The sequence below is a fragment of the Poecile atricapillus genome, chromosome W (genome assembly GCF_030490865.1).
Source record: "Poecile atricapillus isolate bPoeAtr1 chromosome W, bPoeAtr1.hap1, whole genome shotgun sequence".
Lineage (NCBI taxonomy): Eukaryota > Metazoa > Chordata > Aves > Passeriformes > Paridae > Poecile > Poecile atricapillus.
In genome coordinates, this window is record NC_081288.1 from 12576046 (window position 1) to 12595493 (window position 19448).

General features: G+C 36.9%; 1 pseudogene; it reads right to left on the reverse strand.

Moving 5' to 3' along the window:
• The window catches only part of LOC131591573 (F-box and leucine-rich repeat protein 13-like), a 60739-nt pseudogene that overhangs the window by 1485 nt on the left and 39806 nt on the right, over positions 1-19448 (reverse strand).

The window sequence follows — 19448 nt, forward strand, 5'->3', positions numbered from 1 at the left end:
TGAAAGTCTCTTTCTTTCCATGCCTTGTGTGACCTGGCTGCCAGCCCAGTCCCGCTGAGCAGAGCCCCCTCCTGCCCGGCCTCCTCCGCTGCCAGCTCTGCGCTCCAGAATCCCCCCTGTGCTGAGCGTAATCCAGTGCTCCTGGGGAAGAGCCAACTCTGCATCTCTCATCCTCTCCAGGAGATTCAGCCTGATCCGATGTGTCACAGTCACAGCAAGGCAGTCATTCTCCCTGCTGGCCAACTCCTAAGCTGTGGAAAAACATAATATACATCATCCAGACAATACTAGAAAAAAATCCAAATTGAAGTGCTCTGTTATCTGCCAGTAATGCTGCTACAGTGGTTTTTGTGTTTGTTTCCCAAAGTGGAAATGCTGGTGATGGTTACAAGAGGCAGATGTGCCCAGCTGTAATGCTTGCACCACTACAGTAGGAAGGGGGAAGTGGGCAGGAGTGGAAAAGGGACAGAATTAGTGAAGCAAGAAGGCTTGTTTTCAACCACTGCAGGATATTTTTTTTATAAAAAATCCAACACTGACACACTCTATGAACCACATGAACACAAGGCTGCATCTGTTTTTATATTAGGGAGGCCTGTGCCATTGAGGAATGTGTGCACAATTTATATGAGCTATAAGCTCTGGCCTATAAAAAATCAACTCATCCAAGTCCAAATTCCTGTTTTTCATGGAAACTGCAATGTATAGCGGCTGTCTGTAGCATGTATAAGGAGAGCTGTTACTATTTTTTGGAAAATTATGATGTCCCATGCCTGGAGCTATAGTTGAGTGGTTTGCCAGAAACAGCCATTCATTAGTCATCAACACATGGTAAAAATATTGTTTATTTAAGATATACTGTACTATGACAGAGCCTGTTTATTGTATTAATTGCGTTTATTTATTTATTTATTTACTCTCTTAAATGAGCACACTGATGAATAGAAGTATTTCAGCCAATAATTAGTTATCTTTGGCAAAACAGACAAAAGTACTGGCCCAAACACAGGGCTTGAGCAGCATTGGAATACCTAATTGAATCCTTACCCAAAGTTTGAATCCATTTTACTGAGAGGGGGTAACTGGGAAATACAATTCTGCAATATGGTCTGAATCCTGAGCCATTCCAAAATTCAACAGTTTTTCAGAATCACAGAATGTGCAGAGTTGGAAGGGACCCACCAGAATCATCAAGTCCAACTCCCGACCCTGCACAGCACCATCCCCAAGAGTCACACCATGTGCATGACAGCATTGTCCAAACACTTCTTGTGTCAAACAAGCAGTGAGAGCAGTGGCAAGCACTGAACTCTGTCAGCCTGGTGCTGTGACCAATGCCCTGGAGTCCCTGCTCCTGTTTGAATGGGTCCATCATAATAGAAAGCAGCAGATTTGAAAAAACCTTTTTGAGATGAGGTTACAGAAACCAATCAAAAGTAAATGTGATGGAGAACAGAAACAAACTTGGGAGAAATATTTATAGTGTAAGTACAGGAGAAATTAAGCAAGTGGAGGCAGGGAGCTAATGGGAAGAGCAGGAAGCATCCTGCAGGCATGCTCCAGGTTATAAAATGTGGTTAGATAGGATCTGAAGTATTCTGAGGTCTATGTCAGCTGCAGTAGTTTTATCATTTTATGGCATCCAGTTCATGTGCACTCAGTGGCTGAAACATGGCACTCCAGGAGCCTCTGTGTCACTTCCAAAAAACAGATTTACAGTCAGTGAGAAGACAGTACTGTATTTTTGTTGCTTATTAAATGGAAGACTTAGTAGTAATTGTTGTTGGTCTTTTACCAAATCATGTGTAGGAGATCTTCATTTCTGATTTCATGTTTGTTGGATCCTTCTTGCCTTGAGATCTGAATATTTGGATAATGCCTAAGAAATTCCACTTTTTCGGAAAAAGAGTTCTTGCTACCTCCTTTCTAACCAACAGCAACCATCAGAAAGCACAATAAAACCAAATAAAAATGAAAGTCTTCTCCAAATGTCAAATGTATTGTAACTACTAAAACCTAGTGTAATTTTTGTTTAAAAGGCAAAAATTACAAGAGGAATTGTTGTTGAATTACTTGTTAATACTGTAGTCATGAGTTTAGGAGAAATGTAACTGGTTTTATGTTAGTGCAGACAAGAAAGAAGAAAGCATCTAATTTTACTCTCAAAGAAGATGTTTTGGGGGAACCAAACTGTTACAGATGAGATGTAGCATGGGGAAAGCACAAGACTAGCTGGCTTCTCTGTCAATGACAGGTTTCCTTTCTCATTTTGCATCTAGAAATGTTAACACAGAAGTTTTTATAGGGAACAGAAGCGTTTCTCTAAAGATGCCAGTGTTATTTCACACTGGTTGTGCAAAGTGGCACAACCTTTTCCTACATTTTAGTAAGCGGAGAATTAGGTTTCTTTTCCTCCAGTGGCAGAAATCAGTTGTACCCATACTATGTATTTCCACATTAGATTATCCATGATTCTTTCTGCCATTTAGAAACTGGATGAACTGAAAGGTGATTAGCCTCTGGATACACAAATATGCAGCAGGATACCAGGCCACAGATCTGTTTTTTTTACTTTTAACATTTATTAAACCTGGAAGTGGGGCAGTATGTTGGCAAATATGTACCTGATACTGGAAAGAATGAACAGTTGAAAGCCTATAAATGTTTCCTGCGAAGCTGCACTGAATTGAAACTTGAAGAAGTTGTGGCTCCACATGTTTTCTATTTTAGTTAAAACAGTAAAAATAAAAAAATATTGAAAAATAATGTGGCACAATACAAGAGATATGACTCAATACTTGCAAGGTTTAGTCTATTAAGAAATGTCTTCTAGGACTGATTAATGTTTAACAATAAATAATGGGGAATTCCTTTGGAACAATGAAGTAGTATTTTATGCCATAGATATTTTAGGGCAACTTTAAACTAAAAACATATTTTTCTATTGCTTGTTTAGAACCTAATCCACTAGCGTATTTAATTCTCCAGATTAATGTGATTTTTATATAGACTACCTCTTCCATCTCCTTAAAGAGGGAATGAAATGTCTCTGCAATGTAGGTTTCACACCTGAATAAATTACACCTGAAACCAGCCTTTATCTTCTGTGAAAATCTAAGAACCTAAATATGGTTTCAAGAGTTAGTCTGAAAACAGAGAATGAGGGCCCACTGATTCTTTTTCTGACAATCTGTTGCTTGCCATTCATTACCAGAAACATACAGATTGTGAAAGAAACACATAATTTTATAGAAATATGTGACAGCAACAATACTGTCATTGCTTTTGATGTTGTTAAAAAGCTATTGCAAGATAACCAACTCTACAATCATGCCATATTTTACCGTGCTTTTGATGTAGTTACTGGCAGAAGATACATTTTTTATCATCTTTGCCATACTGGCCTTGAACTGCAATTAAAATAAAAAGATTTTTCTAAACTGGGAAACATGCAGGATGTAGAACATATCTGAATCTAGCTGTGAATTCCCTTTTATCTTCTGAATATCATTCCATCTGGATGCAGCCAGTATATTCTGTGGCCTGGCAAAGTCTGGGGTGGGCTGTCTTTGGACCTGTTGGAACAAGCAAAAAATGTTCGGGACTGCATTATTCTGAATTATCAATCCATCTAGTAGGTGTTGTCCTGAACTCAGATGGTGCAGGATAGATATATCACTGAATATATGGTGTGAAGGGTTAGAGATTGAGGCTGGCAAGGCAAAGAACCATCTGCTGTCCAGAAAATGAGACACAAGAAAATAAAATTGGCAAACTTTACCTAGTTCTAAACATCACAAAAAGGGCAAAGATAACAATGGGTGGAGACGTGTATCTCATGGTTGCTTTTTTGTTTTGCAAAGATGTGTAACTCTCCAGGGTTATCTTTAGAGTAAAAATAACTGGTTGGGAAATTCCTTGGCTGAGTTAGGAGAGTTTAATCAAGACCTTTGGAGAGCCCGTTGCATGTGGAACTCTGAGGCAGAGGCATAATCCTGGGTCATCCCAGGCCACAATAGTGCAAATGGGTTTCTGAGAAGTCATGTCAGCTCCTGGGTGATGGCTCACCCGACACAAATTGGAATTTGCACAAGTGTCTGTTCCCATTACATCTCACTTCTACAGGAAGATGGATCAGTAAGCAGAATCAGAAAAGGCTGACACACTGTTGCTGTTCTAAACAGAGATATGAAGTCACAGAATAAACAAGCCAACAACAGTAATCTGAGAATAAAGGAAAATCCCTTGAGGCTTAATATGAGAAAAACTGTAAATCAGAAAACTATGAGGAGATTTAATTAATCTGAATTAATTTTTTTTCAGTTAATACTGTTGTATACCAATCCTTTACAGCACTCTTTGTACCTAACAAATGTTTAATTAGAAGTAGAAGTTTTAAGGAGGAAGTCCTGAGATGACATTGAAAAAACTGTCTGAGAGCAGTGAAGAAAATAAGAGCAATGACAGCAGAATTGTTCGTGGTAAGACAGGGAAGTAGTAGAGGAGGATTTGGAAAGTGTGAAGCGCACTGGAAATACCTTTTGAGTTATTAAGCATATGCATTGGTCTTGTGGTCTCAAAAGCAACTATTTAACCCTGGAATGGTTCAGCAGGAAGTACAGTACTTACAGAGACCTGTTAGAGTAAAGTTAGAGCTCTCGTCGTATGGGCTGTCTATATAGGATGGCATTATATATTTCTTACTCTCATAAAGTTTTACGGAGTTATATACTCAGATATATCAACCATGTCTGAGCTTCAGTTCCTTTCCAGTTTCAGGCCCTGTGGCATGTCTGGCCATTGTGCTGTTCTAGATATATAGGGCCTGGTCTGTAATGCTCTTAACCTCCATGGAAGGGTGGTGAACATTGAACCCATACCTTTTGAGACTCACAAGTGAAAACTCAACTCTCAACTTGGTTCTCCCAGTTTTTAAGGAAGGTAAGAAGGAAGGCTCCGGCAATTACAAGCCCTCCAGTCTTACTTCAGTGTCTGGTAAAATTATAGAGAAGGATATTCTGAGAGTAATTGAAAAACACTTGAGAGACAATGCACAGCCAGCATAGGTTCACAAGGGGGAAGTCCTGGTTAAGCAACTTTATTTCCTTTTATGACAAGGTCATCCACCCAGCTGACCAAAGGAAGCCAGTAAATGTGCTGGGTTTGGATTTGAGCAGAACTTTTGATACTGTCTCCAAAAGTATCCTGGATAAACTGTCCTGCACTCAGCTGAGAAAGTCCATAATACACCATAATTCACATGGGTAAATAGCTGTCTCACAGGTTGGGCTCAAAGGGTTACAGTAAATGGGGTTATATCAGGTTAGTGTCCAGACACCAGTGCTCAATTTGTAATGTTTTTATAAATAATCTGGATGCAGGAATTAAGTGTAAAGTGTGCCAATGATACTAAACGAGAGTCCTTGCGGGATCAAAAGGAGCTACAGAGAGATCAGGATAGACTGAAGAGCTGGGCAATTGCCAGCTGCATGAAACTAAATGAGAAAAAACTCAATTCTTCACCTGGGATGGGATATACCTGGTTATTCATATGCACTGGGGGATGAAAGGCTGGAGAAGAAACCCTGCAGAAAGGGCTCTGGGAGTCAGAAAGTTGAACGTGAGCCAGCAGTGCCCTGGCAGCCAGGAGGGTCAGCCCTGTCCTGGGGACATCAGGCACAGCATCACCAGCCGAGCAAGGGAGGGGATTGTCCCGCTCTGCTCTGCACTGGGGCAGCCTCACCTCAAGTGCTGGGGGCACTTTTGGGCACTACGATATAAAAAAGACATTAAACTATTAATGACCATTAAACTATTAGAGACCATCCAGAGAAAGGTGACCATGATGGTGGAATATCTTGAGCACAAGAATTATAAGGAGTGGTTTATGTCACTTGGCTTGTTCAGCTTGGAGAAGGGAAGGCTGAGGGGCAAGTGCTGACCAGTGGTAACAGGCACAAGCTGTATTAAGGGAAGTTCAGAATGGACTTTAAGAGAAGGTTCTTTCCTGAGAGGTTGGTCAGTAAAAACCAGCCTGAGCAAGTGGTCACAGCACCATAGCTTGACTCATTCACTGTAACCGTGTGGTGTTCTGAGCACAGGCACACATCTACTGCCATATACTGACATTCAGTCATTGGGAAACAGGCCCCCACAGACCCTTGGAGTGAGCTCAAGTACACAGTGGGATGGCTGAGAGCACTAAGCCCAGCCCAGTTTTCTCATTCATGTTCCTCATGTCCCGTGTCCTTGAGGTAGTGTTCTGGGTCTGCAGAAACTTCCCTAAGAAGACTGTTTCTGCCATAAAGAGAGACTGAGTTTGTATTTCTCTTCACTTCTGGCTGACACTAGAGGATGTAGATAACTCCAGCAGACCATGGGAATCCTAAGGCATCAGTGTGGACACCCCAGATAAAAAAGTAAGATGGCTCAAGCCAGATACCTAGCATGGTGCCATGATGCCAGTGAAGAAAAGAACCTCGTGTTTGGGATTTACAACTTCCTCTGAATTAAGAATAGGAAATACTTTCTTGGTTATTTTTTTACAGTACTGTGTCGTGAGAATCCAGAGTTGCTCACAGTCTTTCCAAAAATATTTCAGGCACTGTTAGTAAGATGAATACAACCTGAGGTGTCCAAGAAGGGGAGATAATGTCAGGCTGCAGCCATGTATTGGGTACATGTATCCATCATCTGTAAATGAAGCAACAAGATATGCAGAAGTTAGAAGATTACTGAGTAGATTAAAAAAAAAAAAACGCGCAGAGCACAACTTTAGTGTCTGATTGGTAGAAAAACTATGTTTTAAAATTGAAGTAAGGTTTCTGGCACAGCAGAATTCTGAATCTCTGCAAGAGGCTCCACAGAAACTGTCACTTTCTAATATTAAATATTAGTTAACTGTGATTCCAGACTAGCTTTAAATAACCTACTGAAAATGGTTTAACTTTCCCACCCATATATGTGCATGCAGCACATAGAAGCCTTTAGTATTTGTGCTATTGTATTGCTGTTTCTAAATTATTAGGATGCACTTTTATCACTTTTTAAACTCAGTTTTCTGTTACAGATGAGCATCTCACACCAAGACTTTTTGAATGTGTGATTGGGTTTTTTAGCTCTGAAGCACAGCTGCTTAGTTTCAGCTCACAAGACCATTTTTCAGGAACTGATACTCATTGCCATTTATGCTGAAAGTTGCATTTGAGAAAAACATGGCACACAGAGTCTTCAAGGTGCACAAGCAGCTATGCAAGCTACTGATTTCTCCACTGACCTCAACGGGAACAGTCAAGAATACATTATGCACATACTTTAATTACCTTGTTCATTCGGGACCAAAAATCAAGAGGAACATAGTTAAAACCCGTTAAAGACATTTGATTAAAATCACTGGAGTGGGGTGGTAGAAAGAGAAATGAGGACTTCACTTGTACTAAACAGCCATGTTTCTCTGTCTCATGAGAATCTATAAGGGACAAGGACACAAGATAAAGCTGGGGCCTGGGCTTGTGGAGCAAAAAGTTAGCACACTATCTCATGATAGTCCTCCTGGTATATAGAGGAATGTACGTGTGCTTTGCTTATTCCACATCTATTTATATACTCAATATTAAGATCTGGAATAGATTAATAAATAGATCAAAATATTATTAAGTAGAGTAATATTCTTATTTTTTTTAAAAAGAAGTTGCTGACTTAAGTCAGTAACTGGTATCAGATACGTTTAGAAAAATCTAAAAAAACAGGGATCCTATTCCCTTTAGAGGACTGAATGACAGAATTAATTTTTCATTCTATTGTATCTTCAGAACTTAGCTATTTAAAAGGCCAATTCATTTTTACCAGAGATTTATTTTCAGTTCTTGCTGTATTTTTTTCATGTACAGAATATTTCCCACAGTATCTTCATTTTTTTCCTATGAAATAAGAATTACCCTTGAATCGGGCTCATTCCCTGAATAAGACTCAGAACAGAACTGCTGAATATTTTATACAATCAGCATTTGCAAAATTGTATGAGCCCTAGGTATACAGAACTGACATGGAGACTCACAGCACCTCCACTGAAGTCACTGGAGTTTGATGAAAGACAATTGATTTGCCTTAGAATATAGGATTAAAGTGATAAACTCTTCTAATTTTAGAGTAACCTGCATAGTACATTCAAAATATTCTCAATGTACATCTATTTTTTATTTTAATATTTTAATATTATATATTAATATTTTAAATTAATCTTTAAATTATTTTTCTTAAAAATAAGATACCAGATGTTGCAGTACACATTAACATATATCCTTTGGAACCGGTTCATTCCAACTTTAATCTCCTGATCATTTTTAAACAGTTCTGAGTGGAAAATATTTCTTTACTTAACAGCTGGATACCCTCAATTTACACTACAGATTGCCAAAGGATTTGTAAGACCCATTAGTTTTAACATCCACAGGTGTACCCATCTCGTTTTATGGAGCTGCAAGCTGGATTCAAGTCAAACAAAGACTTGTAAACTTATGGGTAGGTTTATACAGAGGAGTCTCAATGTTCTTTTCTGAAAATAGTAGGGTATTAGCATTTAACAGATCGGCTTTATAATTGTTTAAAGAAAACTGTTTAAAGAAAAGATATCATCTAGGAACAAAGTGTTGGGAGGGAGGGGATTACTAGGTCAATGAGTTGACTCATTTTTCCCACTTGCAGGAACTGCAAAATATGACCCAGTCCATTCCCTTACCAAGAGCCATGCTAACATCCCGTAACAGTTTGCCCTAACTCCCTTCCCAGAAAGCTGCTCTGTAATTCACTGCTGTGATAACCAAAAAATCTCCTGGTTGCCAGCCTAAATGTATTTACTGACATTTCATGGTGTTTGTCTTGTTTTGTTTTCCTGTGTTGGTATGTAATGTGTCAGGCAAGCACAGCAGACAGGACTGCAGCACTACATAACTTCAACTACTTTGGGATGACCTCTGTGTACAACTTCTATTACCACTATCATTGTGGAAAAATAGCTAATATAGCAAAGGATACAGGGGACTCAGACTCATGTATATAATAATTAATGGTGTACAGTAGGTATCTGTAAGATATAAACCAAGGGCTAGTATAAGATAGAGAATGGCCTCCCAGATCTGAAGCACAGCTGGGGAGTTTTGGCCTAGATGCTGAGAAACTTATGTACATTTGGAAGGCAAACAACTTGGTCAGAGAATATCTGAATTTATGGCTGGCTAATTAGTCAGCCAAATAATCTCACAGTAGTCATGCGGGAGGCTGTGTTCAGCCACTGCAGGAAATGGGAGGATGTGTGGAGGACTGAAAGAATAGTCAAGGGCTATGGAGATGGGTGTTGGTGAGGAGGAAGGCAGGGCAAGTGATGGCTGCAGAATGATGGTGGAAGGAAATGGGATATGGGCATTTCAGTGGGGGAAAAAAAGAGGAAAAATGGTTCAGAGGGGCAAAATTTTAAAGGATAGCTTAAGATGAACATTTCTAAACGTAGTAATAAGCTTGTTCATTGCCATGTGATAGTGACAGAAGCAACTTTATAACTTTTCCCACGAAATTTAAACAAAAAATTAAATCAGCACTTTAAAAATTGCATTTGCATACTTATTTTCAAAATGAAGCAAGCATTTTGTTTTGCTGATAAAAAAATATTAAAACCACATAAGTAATTAAATGCACAAAAGCCAGAGCTATTAAGTCAGATAGTACAGGGAAGGAGTATAGGCTTTAATAAAAGCAATAATTTCAAAAGGGAACACACATTCACATACAGAGAAAATAACTGAGATGCAAGGCTTTAGTCAGAAATAAATGATACAAAAAATACAAGAAGCAAAAATGCTGTCATAGAAGTTAATGGTAAAGAGGAACTAACTTTGACTACAGTTGAATCTTAATCTAAATAATTTAATTTCAAACCTGAGTGCTTCAGCTTTTAGGCACCTCTTCTATTTCAAAGTAGCCACTGCCTTGCCATGTAAAGACACAGGTATTAAGTTCTAATGCCTCAGTTTATGCTTTACCTGGGTTCAGAAAAAGCACTGGGGAAAAAAAAAGCACAAAAATATCAAGAGTAATTAAAACAAAGCCTCAATCCTTTCAAAGCACCCCAACCACCAGAACCTGGGAGAGTATTTGCAGGAAGTGGTATAAAAATGAAAGCTCTTCTCTCTTCACCCTTCTTTAGACATCAACCTCTGGAGAGAAAAACTTTTACCTGATACAGCATGGACACCCTAATAGTGTAACTACAGCCATTAGAAGAATGCCAAATACTCCCAAGAGCCAAGTCTCAAATCTTAAAACTCATGGAAAAGCAGCTGAATGATGCCAGCAGGTCAAATTTCTGGATGAAATACTGAGTAATTCTTTGCAATCCCAGAACTATAACCCTATTTCTTATACATACCTTTGGGCAATCCACTATGTTGACAGATGTCAGTCTGTGGCAGTGAAATGCCATTGTTTTCACAGCTTCATCTGTCAGCTGAGGGCAGTACGAGACATGGCAGTGTTCCAGGTAATCTGTGCCCTTGCAGAACTCAATTACAATGCATGAACATCAATCCTTTGATCCACTTCAGGCACTTCGGTTCTCTAGGTACCCTTCATTAGTAGTGAAGTCATTCTGATGTTGACTGGGAATGTCACTGGAAAAAGAAGAGATGCATTAAGGGGCAATTTTTAATTGCTTATACTAACATTTATGTAAGTTCCACTATATATATTAAAACATGTTGAATTTGGGTTCTTTAAATTGAGTGCAACTCAGAATGTAAAATGTTGTGCTTAGAGAATCAGGCTGAAATACATTCATTCTACAGCTCTTTGCAAATGCCCATTTTTGTACATAATAAATTTTTCTTCTTTTTCTTTTTCTTTTTCTTTTTCTTTTTCTTTTTCTTTTTCTTTTTCTTTTTCTTTTTCTTTTTCTTTTTCTTTTTCTTTTTCTTTTTCTTTTTCTTTTTCTTTTTCTTTTTCTTTTTCTTTTTCTTTTTCTTTTTCTTTTTCTTTTTCTTTTTCTTTTTCTTTTTTCTTTTCCTTTATCTTTTCCTTTTTCTTTTTCTTTTTTCTTTTCCTTTATCTTTTCCTTTATCTTTTTCCTTCTCTTTTAAACGAACAGAAAACTGTATCTGTACAAATCATATTATTTTTTTGGAAGGGAACAGGTGAGAACCTCAGGCCTGCCACTCAAGAGTTCTGGGTTCTGATTTGGTCTGTGGAGTTCAGGCCATGTGATATTGGTTGACTACAATTTCTAAACTAGTTTTTAGAGAGAATAAACATTTCAGATCCTACTGACTTGTATTCCAGCACATTTCTAACTCAGATATTAGCTTTTTCATATATTCTGTAAAGCAGATAGTCTTGGAAAATAACAATGGAACTCCTGTGAAATGTCACATAGATTCTTAAAAAACACTTTTCTCCTCTGCACTCAGAAACTTTTTTACCTTTCAGCCTGAATCTTTTTCAAGCCTGAAAACCATCACTTCTAGGCTGACAAAGAGAAGTTAGATCTTTTATTGAAACCCTCTCTGGAAACCTCTTGAAAAAAGATGCCTAAAATCACATTTCTTCACCCAAAAGCCCTATGACACAAGTATCACAGGGCAGCCTGCAGCTCTACAGAGGTTTAGTCAGAATCTCTCCTCTTCTGTCATGTCCAGCCTAAAACCATGGTGAGATGCCTTGAATGTGTCACTGAGCTAGCTTCCAGGCCTGCTAATCTTGGCCTAAGGCCAGAGTAATTTGTCATTTACTGGAAGAGCAATTCTACCTCTCCAGGGAAAATAAGAAAGTACACATAGTAAATTGAATAAAAACCACTGGTTGCATGAAGCTTTTCAAAGTTTTCAAGAATTAGTCCTGAGTTAAAAAGACTAAGCACCACATGGATAAATAAAATGTGTACACACACAGACACAAAAATGCACATATTTATTATGCACAAATGTTACATGTTTATCATCCTGAGAAAATTACCTCTGCAGTAATTAGACTATTGCCACTAACACACAACTGATTTTTCCTTATGTTAAACAGGAACTCGCACAATAACACAGGGTTGATTACTAGAAAATATTATTTTTGTTATAGCAAAATATTATGCACTTCTGTGTGATTTCAAAAGCCTTACCTAAATAGATACAAAGAAACTTATCAGATCTGAAATTTGTTTCATAGACTGTACATTTAGGATTTTTGTCTGTATCTTCATTTTGGTCTTTTTGTGTATTGGTATAGCTATATCAAGGCAGCTCTTCTTGGGCTTTGGGTCATTGTTTTATTTACAAAAAAATTAGAGTGTCAGTGTTTGAACCTGGATTGGTTAAAGTGGAAAATTCAGAATTTATATTAACTGGCTTCTCCACTTCCTATTTCAATATTGGATTTATGGGCTGTTTTTCACCTGTAATAGAGAAACATTCTACACCCAACAACTAAATGTTTTTCATCCATGTGCAAGAGAAACTGCACTTCTTTCAGAACTAGGACTCAGATGTGATGACTTAATCACTACATTCTTAGCTGGGGTATGTAACATAAGCTGAGCCAAGATTTCAATGCCTGTTAGATATGTTTATCTTGTTTTTACTAGCATAGCTTGTCTACATGCTTATTTAAAATATCCTTCAAAATTAGGTTCTGAATTTACTCTTAACCTTAAGTCATGGTTTTGCAAATAGTACTCAAATTATATTTGTAACCAAAAGAGATGGAGCTTTGTTTGCTCTCTTCATCTCTGTATCCCTGGTTCCATATCTATAGAGAAAATAATGGAAGAGGTCGTGAAAATTATGTGTAAAATGTGTAAATTATGTTTGCAAGACATTTAGACACTACAAAAAGTCAAATGCCATGTGAAGAAAATGTAATTTTCTAACTTAATTGCACAATTTAAATTCTGTATAAATAAGGCCTGAGGACACACACAAACATCAATGGAAAGGTCAAATACTAAATTGCTGTTTATTAGGTGAGCATCATCTGAGTTAATGAACAAAGATCCTATTTTCAAAGTATGGGATCTCATAAGTGTTTTCATACTGTTACAATGCCTGGGAACAGAGTGCGATTACGGGGATTGCTCTCTGCGAATTTCCCATAAAATCATACCCTTAGATTCAATTTACAAAAAAGTACTTGTCATTTGGTTTTGAGTTACTCTGTATCTCTTCTTCTTTCTCCTGCCTTCCCTAGAACCATGAAAACAGGGCTCCTGCAACTCCTATGTGTGCTCCCTGCTGCTGCTTTCTTCCTCAAAAAGTTCAAATTCTTTTGGCACACAAGGAAAGCAGAAACACTTCTTTTTAATGGTCTTTTTTTTTTAACTTCCTCTGTGTAATGAGACACCTGAAATAGCTTCTTAGCTATGGGCATGGCACGACACAGAAGCGAATATTCTCCTCTGAGAGAAGCAGCACTGGCACCACATGACTTTCCATGAGGTACACAAAATGTACATACTTGGTCATTATAAAAACCATGGAACTTTACACAGAACATTCGTGAAAGATGAAGTCTGGGTTATTCCTACAGAAGAAATGGCCTGGTGTGTATGCTGGGCAACAAGATCTGATCCAGATGCAGCTCTTATGGTACAACTGACTCATTTTATAATATATGGCTATAAAATTATGAATGTTGAAGATTTATAATGGAAAAAATGTAGAAGCTGAAGACTGGGATTATGTGATGGCATTGGCTGTACCTGCAGCCTTATGATCTGCAACTGTTTATGGGCATGAAATGATACCATTAAAAATACATGATTTAAAAACTACATGATTTAAGCATTTCTGTTATATATAGTTAGGAACGATTATCAGTTACAAAAAAAAGTGTTCTTATTTGGATGTCAATTGAATACAGAGGTTTTTTCTATTGCTGTAAAGTTACCTACTGGTGTTTATTTATCATACTGTTTTGAAATATAAAGTAAAATACAAATACAAAGTAAATCTCTGCAATCATATGGAGTTTGTCAAATCTCCATAAGGATTTTGGTAAATTTCAAACAACCTGTGATAAGGACAAGGAATTTCACGGTTTGAGCATACATTTTGGAAACAGCCATTTCCTCTTCATTCTGAATGTTCAAACTAAGTTGATTTCATGCCCACTAGATTTGCATGGAAGTAAACAGCAAAAAACCTGTCCCCTATTCACACTTTTCATGCCACAATTAACAGATGTCAGGCATATGGAGCTGTAGGAATAAAAGGGGGGAATTTTTGATGTAGAATAGTGTTATGGAGAATGAAGGATGACACGCAGAAAAAAACAAGATCAGTTTTGGATATGGTTAATTTAATGAACTAGAGAGGCTTCCAAGGAACACCAAGAAAAAGGTGAAGTTTCACCTGAACCCTTTTGTCACTGAAGATTTTGCTTTGTGATATAGAAAGTTCCAATATTTTTCCACAGCAGCCAATGGCTCTCAAGCCCTAAAAAAATCCAGAAAAATTAATAGAGAAAAGGGGAAAAAAAAAATCTATTTTCCTACCTCTTGAGAGACACAAAGAAACTGAAGAAAGGAAGTGTGGTGTGAAATACTTGCACCAGTAAAACACATTTACAGATCTCCCCCAAAATTTGGGGTTGAAGAACTTTTCACAGTACTTTGTTTTTGGTTTTTTTTAGGGGGGTTGTTGTTTCTTTGTTTTTGTTTGTTTTGTTGGAAGAACAAAATACTGCCTGCTAAGACAAAATAACTTAAAATTACTGCCCTATCATTAAGGGCTTTATGGCTACAGCCATGGCACAAGACATTTGAAATTGTGCTGTCACACTCAAAAGTGTATGAACAACCCCCATATTCAAGACAATAAATAAAGAGATGAAAACTTTGGTAAATTCCTGTTTCAGGACTGCAAAAGATCCTTGGTGATTTTTAGTGCTTCTACACCAGGAAACTGGGCAATGTTCTGATCCTAAATGCTCTAATTTGAAGGAAAATTAAATGTTGATTTTGTTAAATTCATATTGCTAATCACAGCAGAATATCTCTTCATAGCAATAAAGTGAATTTCACTGGAAAAAAAAGTTATCACTTTATTTCATATGGTTAATAAGTTATCTACAATTAGACAGTGAACAGCACAGACTAATTGTAGTCAGAGAGGGAGTATCATCCTGAAAAAATCAGCCCATGTAGATAGTGTCTGGAACCCAGATGTGGACACTGTAATGATAATGCTGGAGGAGTGTGGCTGGAGTTCAAATTTTGCAAATTCCTGAAATCTCACAAGCTGAATAGACACAAAAAATGGAACAATGAAAGCGGTTTCCAATACTGGCTACTTATGAAAACACTTAAATTTGCATTTTTCTCAGCAGACGCAGTTATCTGGTGAAAATTACTTTCCACAGCTTCGTGAAAATCCACAGATTTCAAATTTTTGTTGACCAGAGTACTCCTGTTTAAGACAATAAAATAGTTATGTGCCCAATCCTAAAATGGGTTTATGCCAGAACTTGAATTTCTTGCAGCAAAGATTGATGGTCTGATAGGTGTGATCTCAAGGATGTAATTTCTTTTTGCATTTTTATTTACTTAAAAGTGGCACCACTTTAATGTGCTTGCTAATGAAATACTAAAGAATATAATAAAGATTTTTTTTTTGCTACATGACAATGCTGCTATCACTTCAAAGTTAATTTATAATCATTTTATATGACTAAAGTGACATTAAATCACAGAAAAACTATTTTTTATAAATGAAAATCAATGTCTACATTGAAGCACTTTGTTAACAATTACAGATTTCAGAAAAAGAGAGAAGACTTGAAAGACAAGGAATATCATTGGGAGATTCATAAAAAAAGGAATGTCATTAAGACATTACATTAAAAAATGATGAAATTTTCATGTTTCCGAAAAGAAACCCCTTCAAACAATGTCTATACAGGAAGCTTAATCTATATGAAATTTTTAACTATTATTTTTGCATCTAACAGACACACAAAGGAGTCAATTATCATTAGTTTTATTAGACTTCCTGATTTATTCCCTGATAAATAATGTCAGGGATAGCCATCCAGGATATTGACCTATTTCTGGAAAATTTCATCTTCTACATGAAACTTCCTCACTTTTATGGGAGATATGGTTGGAGCTATCATATTGGAACTCCTGGAAACAGATGCTGGCAAAACAAATACTGTGCAACACACAGACCAGGATCACCCACTCTCCAAAAGCCTATTTCTCCTGTAGTGTCAATAAATGACTCTTGTATCTTGGATGCATCTTCTATTGCTAAGGAGAACGGGAAGACTTTGGCCAGCATCTCTTCTATAGCATATTATCGTTTCCATTTTGAAACAATTTAAAAGGAAACTTCTTAATCCTCTGTAACAGCTATTTTTTTTCAAGTAATTTTTACGTTTTTATTCTTTTTCAGTTACTTTATATCGTAAGGCCATTTGCAGAACATTGCAGACATTTGCAGAACATAATTTATTATTATTTCATCATGGTTTCTGTAGGTGAGAAAATGAGTATTGACTGTACCAGTTGGTGAGGTTCTTCACTTGCTAGAGACAAAGAACAACTCTTCATTATTTATATTCTCATGCTGAAAGTCCCTGACTTTCTACTGCAGACTGCAATGAATGTACTATCTCTCACTAATAATTTTTTTTTTTTTTTTTTTTTTTTTTTTTTGTGTGTTTCCAACTTCTGAGATTTCACAGATCTCTTTGCAACCTTCAGGGTCAGCATCTGTAATGTATCTTTGTGTTCCAGAGATATACAGATGTTACTTCCTGTTCATTCTCCAAACCAAACAGATTGACTCTGAAGTGACTCCTTGGATAGCTCTTAAGAGGTGTCTTCCACCATCTGTGTCTGATTTACTATTTTTACATTTTTACATTTACTATTAAGTGACTCAATCTATCCTCTAAAATGCTCAGATTTCTGCACAGATTAGCCACGGTCAGGCACCAGTGTCATGGGTTGAACACTAGAAGAATGTAATTCCTACCATGCAAATTAATTTTACCATTAAAAATTCAAATGTCTCAGAACAAAGTTCAGATTCACTTACTAAAATCCTCCTGGAAAGTGGGAAAGTTCTTATGCAAATGTAGCTGTACTGTTTCTAATACCTGAGCTAATATAAAGGGGGGCCAGATCTGTTTTCAGGAACTGTAGGGACATTTTTCCCTTGCAGTGTAGAAATCCCCCTGTATAAAGCATGCTATAAAATTGAATTTCTATACCTAACACCGTTTGTAGTTAGACCAGATCATAGCTTAGAAACTATGACTGCCAGTGTTTCTTGAGACAGTCCACATAACAGGGATACCTTTGTAACTAAATATCCTGTAAAAATATCAAGCCTAATTTTCTACATTGCTGAGTACTTTTAATTGCAGCTGATTTGCATTGGGACTCCAGGTGCTGGCTCATCTGCTATTGATCACAATGACTGTTTTAGTATTTCCTGTTTTTATGCAGTGTTAAGTTTCTAAGTCTCCAGATTAAATCCTCTCTTTCTCCATTCTCCTAAACAAACTGGAATTTGGACCCCACTTTAATATACTTTAACTTTTTCTTTTTCCTGCCTTGGGAATGTGTAGGATTTGTCACATCCTTTCCTTTAGAAATCAAGTGCAATTAACTCATTTGCAGTCTGTAGTTGGTTATATCTAACAGACACAATGATATCTTTTTCTTAACCATTACATGACTATTCCTCAGTCCTACTGTCCTAATTTTCTTACAGACCAAAAAGTGAAGTCAGGCTATGGATTCAAGTCACTGCAGATTCAGAATCCCACTAAGAATGAAAAAAAATTCCTCTAGATTATTTGAAAAGTCAAAATGACACTTTTATCTAGACAGGGTTTTGGGGTTTTTTTTCCTATTTAGAAACTTATTATTAAAATATTGATAAATATTTATGTTGCAGCCTGACCTTCAGGACCAGTCAGGATCTGAAGATCATTAACATGTAAGAAATGGAGCTGAGTGTTTATACATTCAGATAACCTCTACTCTGGAGTATCCAGTGATTACAAAGCATCCTCAACTTCAAACAGGAACTACACACACAGCAGCAATTCAGCCAGTAGAGAGAATGGGGCCTTAGATAATTACAACAGAAAATTAAGTGCATGACAGTCGTTGCAAAAGAAAGTGGAGAAGCAGAGGATATTTCTCTGTGTACTTTGTATGTCCTTTTGTCTTTGATTTCAGAAGTGTTTCAGAGTTATTTCCATTTTTAAAATATTGTAACTCTTTTTTATGTTTTGGGATATTTTTCTTTCTTTCTCATTATTATGCTGCATATAACTCACCCCGATACTAAGCTTGCCTGAGCCTATGTCAGGGCATCTTCATTTTTGTTGCTGGATGCTTTATATAACTCAGGAGTCAACTAAGCTTATTTTATTATTCTTTGCTATGTTTTTCTGTCCAAATCCTGCTTGACCAAAGACATTTTCTTCAAATGTCCAGACACTTTTATACCTAATTACTTTTCTAATGTCCCAGGAATATGGGTGGTCCAGGCCATATGCACCAGCAGCTTGTGTTGGAACGAGGGAAGTGGGGCAGCTGCAGGCTCTCAGACTCACCCTTGGAGCAAAGCTGCCAGAGCCTTGTCATGCAGACACTGGGGAGAAATCAAGACATTTTAACAAACATATGGAGAGTGTGAGAATAAAATTTGTGACTAGAACTGCTTCTCTAACTCATGGAAGAAGTTCCAGCGAGTCTACTTCCATAAGGTAGACAGATTTTCATCCTAAGTGCTAATATTACCATCTCTGTAATAGAAGCTCAGACCCCTTGCATATATTGTAAATAATTTTACAATGATATCTAAAACTTTTGTAATGTTACCTCTGCATTCATGGACACGTTCACCATACTCACAATTTAAAACACTCTAGTCCCTATTGCAGGGAGTTTAGAGGAGCAAAATGTGAGGCAAAATGATGAGGGATGGAACGATAGCTAGAATAAAGGGAATTTTCTCAAAGATTTTAAACTATTTTTTTTAAAGAACTCAAAATCTTTGCTTTGTCATTGCATTGCTGCTTTATTTTTTTTAAGAAATATCTCAAACTTGCAAATCTTTTAATTTCTAAGATTCTTTTAAGTTTTCTATAATTTTAAGAAACGAATCTCAGGTACTTCAGGAATGACAAAATCAGATGTCCTTCTACTTCCAAAAAATGTTATTGAGACTTAAAAAGCAAGTGTTGTTTAAAAATAATCTGTTTTGAATAGAGAAGGAAATATTTTCTGAAATGTAAAAGCATGAATGCTAAAATTGCAGAGTGAAAATATTTAAAACGTAATCGTGAGGGTTTTTAATTTAATGTTATGTATTTTCTGAGAGTAAGTGCAATATAGTCAAAGCCCTAATGAGAAAAGAACAGAAACTCCATTATGCCACCAGTTCCTTATATGCTTG